This window comes from Octopus bimaculoides, chromosome 1 (assembly GCF_046866305.1).
Source record: "Octopus bimaculoides isolate indiv1 chromosome 1, ASM4686630v1, whole genome shotgun sequence".
Lineage (NCBI taxonomy): Eukaryota > Metazoa > Mollusca > Cephalopoda > Octopoda > Octopodidae > Octopus > Octopus bimaculoides.
The window spans coordinates 80546336-80553068 of NC_142928.1; positions in this window are offsets into that span (position 1 = coordinate 80546336).

Genomic DNA, 6733 nt, shown 5'->3' on the forward strand with positions numbered 1-6733 from the left:
ATATATAATGGAGAGGAGAGGAATTTCCCTCAAGTGTACGCTACATATACATTAATCAAAATAGTGAACGAAAAGAGAAAACAATCGGCCATATGATAATTAGAAAAAAGTTACTCTCAATTCATTCAGTAGAATTCATAATTCCATTTTAGACCCCTTACATCCTTCATTGCAAAAAAACATTAGTCTGGTATATGCATTTAGATCACGAACGCACGTGCGCGCGCACATACGCATACACGCACAAAATGCACACATTTATAAAATACTTTAGAAGAGCACTGTTATTTCAATATATCGGTATTTTAGTAAATTTATTGTCAGTTGCCTTTATATGTATTTCAGGAGGAAAATAAGTTAATTAAAAATAAACAAACGACAAGGAAAAATAATATAAAAGCAACATCAACAACTGATTTTTTGAAAAAAATGTTATAGAACACTTATGATTATCTGAAATATAATACCGAGTTACTCGATAACTCGTTAACGGATAACTCAATATATTTCGAAGTAATGTTTATCGCCACTTCAATATGGCTGTTCCGTAGGAACCGACGTTACTACCTTTTTTAACCCTGTGACGAGCTAGAGCGAATTACTGCTATATCTAACGGACGAGTGTCCACCACTAAGGATGGGCACAAATAGCTAGAAACCGTACATTCTGGTGGGCCTGTCGTCTGCTGGAAGATGTTAGGGGTTTGCTCCCCTGCTTTCATTATATATCGAGTGCAGATTGCATTGATAACCAGCTAGAGGAGGCACTGCTGATGTTAAAAACAGTATTAACGCAGGTTCCTACGGAACAGCCATATTCAAATAGCGATAAACATTATTTCTCAGTATAGTTACTACTTACGTCTCTTATATAGAGTTTCTAACTAGCTACTTTGCTTGTTTCAATATATTTCGATATTCACTTAATTTGTCGCTTTGGATGTAGGAACTTTCTCTGTTTAGCACCTACACGCGCGCGCGTGGCATGAATGCATTTTTAACAAAATGATACGTTACGATTATTTACACCAACCTCACACACACACACACATACATGTACAGAATAACACTAAAGTCAGGCACAAAACAAGTTCAATACGTTCAAAGTTCAATACGCTCAAATCCATGCTTTTCTAACAATGAATAACAATGAATAAAATGAATAGAAGAATACCGAATGCACACGTACTTGTACATGATGAACAAATTAAATAACATTAGTAATAACGTGATATAAAGAAAATGCCAAATATCTTGATACGTGACTTTTAACCTACAGCTGTATATATGAGTAAGTTTCCATAAATTATCTTCACAACTTTCACAATTTATCGCCTAGATATGTTGCTTGCAACCAGTGGAACTTACGTGCTTTAATTGTTCGCCTACGTTTTCCCATAAACTCCGCTGAATTAACCATATTTTTCATTTTTTCCTGAATTTTTCAAACTGTAATGGTAATAAATGGACACCCTGTATAAATAAAGGAAGTGAAAGAAATTTCGGGGAGAGATTATTTACAGCACAACGCCAGCGTATATTTCATATGCACATTTTACACATTTTTATAAATATTGGCTTCAAATTTTGGAACAAGGCCCGCAATTTCGGGGAAGGGGTTAGTCGATTACACCGACCACAGTACCTAATTAGTAATTATTTTATCGACACCAATAGGATTAAAAGCGAAGTCGACCTCGGCGGCATTCCAGCTCAAGACGTAAAGACAAAAGAAATGCTCATAAGCATTTTTTTCCGGTCCAGAAATACAAGCACACACATACATATGCACTTATATAATATAATATAATATAATATATGCATGTATGTATATATGTATATATGTATGTATGCATGTATATATGCATGCTTGTATGTACAGAGTTTACCATTCAAATTCAATATTACTAAGCCCGATCTTGTCAACGTCATTCTCAAATACGTCATTATCAGACTCAGCTTCGCTATTAGGCTTGGTTACGTTGTCATCAACTTTGATTTCGCCGTTAGCAACTTAAATGTCGCCAAAGAAGGATGGGGCGAATTGTTTTGATTTTTTTTTATTAATTTATGAACAGATATTGACGTAAGTGGTTATTTGTCGCAGAATTGTAAAAATATGTAAACATACGCCTAGGTTGACTGTGTGGTAAGAAGTTTGCTTACCAACCACATGGTTCCGGATTCAGTCCCACTACGTGACACATTGGGCAGATGTCTAATATAGCCTTGGGCCGCCCAAAGGCTTGTGAGTGAATTTGGGAGCAGTGCCCAAAATATCAAGGAGTTTCTACCTCATAAACAGGAGTTACACCACAGTTATTTTGTGATCTTTGCTACCCTGGTATCTATTAACCAATTTATTTTGTCCGAGTTATTTATTAATTAGGAGAAAATAAATACATATAATATATATATATATATATATATATATATATATATATATATATATATATATATATATATATATATATATATATATATATATATATATATGTATGTATGTATGTATGTATGTATGTATGTATGTATGTATATATATATATATATAGCAATGTTAATTCTCTAAATGAAGTATTAACAGTAACTGCACGATAAAGTGTAGTATACTGCCACTTAAGTGTGGCTGACCCCTAGGGGTGGATGTTACTGTTGCTTTTAGCCCCAGGAGGACATCTCCTCCAGCTGGCTTATCGACACACTACTGTGTCCTGTTTGCCAAGGGAAGTTATCCTTCCCATTATGATCTGTAGCACGAACGGACCCGGGTTTCAGGGTTATTTCCCTTCGACGAAAGGAAATAACCCTGAAACCCGGGTCCGTTCGTGCTACAGATCATGATGGGAGGGATAACTTCCCTTGGCAAACAGGACACAGTAGTGTGTCGATAAGCCAGCTGGAGGAGATGTCCTCCTGGGGCTAAAAGCAACAGTAACATCCACCCCTAGGGGTCAGCCACACTTAAGTGGCAATATACTACACTTATATATATATATATATATATATATATATATATATATATATATATATATATATATATATATATATGTAGTGAACACTTCTCTCACTATATATATTAACAGGCGAGCGTAGTAGAAAGCAACTCATTCCCTGTCATCACCTGACTGACTATTCTTTGCGCGGGTAAATTATATCCAGACCGTTCACCCCAGGACGCAAACCGACCAACCGTAGCCCCTAATAAGGTCACGTGAGAGTGTTTCTTCTAATGCTTTCCTGGAGCCCCTATTTTCCTATAAATAGCCTAAATTATACCCGCCAATTCGTCACGGTTCAGATCTCCTAGATCTGGCCGCTGACCACACACGCGTAACACAGCACCAACCAGCCAGTCAGTTTCCAGCGACGACATCGACACCATCGTCCAACTACGACTACCAGCATCGTCGCCAGCGTCAACATGACTCTACACGTACACAAGCTACCAACAGCTAACCAAACAACTACCGCAGCACTTCTCAGCCCATTTGTGTGATTTCTTCACCACGAAAATACAGCCAGAACTCAGCCTGCGAAGAACATCTGCATTCAAGAACCCGGCCCGGCATAGAAGCCCTAACATCATGACGAGTGACCGCTCTGCATTAACCTTAAATTCTTATATACAGACACTTACTACTGTGTACTCTAATTAAGAACTGGTAAATTCCAATCCGTGTTACTGACTCTAATCTATACTCTGTAACTCTTACATACACATACATATTTGTACACACACTCTTCTCTTTACATGTCTTTAATGTGTTTTATTATGTCGCATTCACACTCACACACAGACATACGATTTAATGCTACAATAAATCTTACTCTTATTCATCTCTATCGGTTGTGTCAATATCATTTTCCTTACTGGCATTTCTTAGTTCTCTATGCTATAGAATTATAACATATTTATCATATATTTTGTGTCGACCGTGTGACGCGTTTTAAAAAAGGAGCCTGTTTTCCATTCGTCACCATTTCTCCTTTTGGTTCGCACGGTCGTTCTTACATATATATATATATATATATATATATATATATATATTTATTATAAATCTGTGTGTGTATGTATGTATGTATGTATGCATTTGTGTGTATGTATATGTATATATTGGTGTATGTGTCTGTGTTTCTTCCACTCCCCCACCATCGCTTGAAAACCGATGTTGGTGTGTTTGCGTCCCCGTAACTTAGTGGTTCGGCAAAAGGGTCCGATAGAATGAGTACCAGGCTCACAAAGAATAAGTTCTTCGACTAAAATGTGGTGCTCCAGTTATTCACTGATATCGAAAAAGTGAAAACAAGCAATGTTAAATCTCTGAACGAGGTATTAACAGTAACTGCACGATAAAGTGAAGTATATTTGCCATTTAAATGTGGCTGACCCCTAAGGGTGGATGTTACTGTTGCTTTTAGCCCCAGGGGAACATCTCCTCCAGCTGGCTTATCGACAGTGAATAACTTCACTGGAAAAAGACTTATATTTTGCCAAGGGATTGTCTTTCTCATCGAAGGTCGGCGATTATCGTACGCTGAAGAAGGGAAATAACCCTGAAACTCGGGTCCGTACGTATCGCAGACCAAGATGGGAGGGATAACTTCCCTTGGCAAAAATAAACAGGACACAGATGTGTGTCGATAAGCTAGCTGGAGGAGATGTTCTCCTGGGGCTAAAAGCAACAGTAACATCCACCCTTAGGGGTCAGTCACATTTAAATGGCAAATATACTTCACTTTATCGTGCAGTTACTGTTAATACCTCGTTCAGAGATTTAACATATATATATATATATATATATATATATATATATATATATATATATATATATATGTTAGGGTTGAAATTTATTGCAACGGCATGTTGTAAGAGGTGAAAGATGAACAATGCATGAAGTTTTAAGGAAATATTTATTTACCGTTACATCGAATATACCTTGTCTCGACGGGCAGGTGATAAAATCGTGAAGCATGCGAAGTAAAAAAAAAAAGTCAATTTCGGCCTGTGTGGTCGTATTGTAGTAGTAAACCATAGAGAGAGATATGGTAATGTGCAGAGAAGACAAAGTGAGTTAGTGAAAGTGAGAGAGTGTGAAGTTGGGTCTCATAGCTGCTGACAGTAAATTTTATTTCTTTATTTGACCATTGTCTTTAGTAGCTGCCTTGCTTGTGATCATGATTCTAGCGTTCTGCTCCCTAACTGATGATAGCTGTCTCTGACTCGAGTTTCTCATTCGTTAACTAACTGATTGAGTTGTCACGAGCCGACTAACTCAGTTGTCACCAAATGACTAACTGATTTTTGCTTGGGGTTCTTGCTTTTATAACTATCCGGAAGGATAGACATATCGTTGAGAACAATAGATCTAGTTGGTGGTCTTGTTATCTTAATTCTAGCTTTTGGTGAAATAGAAGAGGTTAGAAAGGGTCAAGTGGTGAAGACATTAATTCGGCCTACCTAAGGCAATCTGGCAAATGTAAAACTGCTGTCACAGAAAAAACTATTGTTTTACCGTGAGAAAAGTTCTGTTGAGGTGTTAATTTAAATTTGGCTATGGTGGATCGAATCCACTTCATGCTTGCAAGATTCACATATATATATATATATACATACACACACATATATATTCTTTTATTTGTTTCAGTCATTTGACTGGAGTCATGCTGGAGCACCGCTTATATATGAATTTTTATTTTTCAAAATGAAAAAAACAAAACAAAACAAATTAACAGTAAATGGACGATAATGTTTATTTTTGTATACTTCCACTTTATTTATATTTGAAAAGATTTCTCCTACTTTCTTTTAATTGCAGTCTTTGAGCAGATCCTCAAAGTTTATCCTATCTAACATACCCGCATTTATACTTAGTAGTGATAAGGTGTCCCGAATATTATTTTTGAAAGTTTAAAGTGATTTCTTTTGTGCCGTAAACCATTTATCATTTCTGTGCGCCCCCCCCACACACACACACTTACCTTGATGCCATAAACACGTACTTACTTTGTTTAATGTTTACTCCAATGCAGGTTAAGAGAGTTAAGAAATGATAATAATGAAAAAAAGTATTAAACTACTGTTATTTAGTTTTTACTTTGTCGTGTTTTATTACCTCCGCCAAGGAAGGAAGTTATGTTTTCATTGGCGTTGGTTTGTCCGTCTGTCCGTCTGTTTGCAAAATAACTCAAATTTTGGTAGTAATCCAGGAATTTTTATGGATTCTTGAAGGATTTTTCATTTATTATATTTACTTTACATGAAGTATTACAATGTTACGTTCTTTGATTATCTCCCTTGAAAACACATCATTTCCACGTAACCTATGGTGGCGTTGTTTAGAGACAGTGTTGACGATGACGGTGGTCGAGATAAGTATGGGAAGAGGATAAAATAGTATCGATGGCGACAGGAACGGTGTGATGTGTGATGCTGAGGTGATGGTGGTAATAGTGGTGTTGATGATAGTGTTAGTTGAGTGATGGTGGTATTGCAGTGGTTATACTGGTTGTGGTGGTGAAAGTAATCGTCATGATAACATTGATGGCGGTGTATGTGGTTGATGCTGCTGATGATGTTGGTGGTTGTGAACTGCTTTAGATGATTCCTGTTTTTAAAGGGTTTTTTTTTTCCTAAAATCATATGGCTGCGTTATTATTATTTTTTTACCCTCGCCAAGGAGGTTATGCTTTTGCCGGCGTTGGTTTGGGAAACTGGGCGATTTTCAGCATGCGT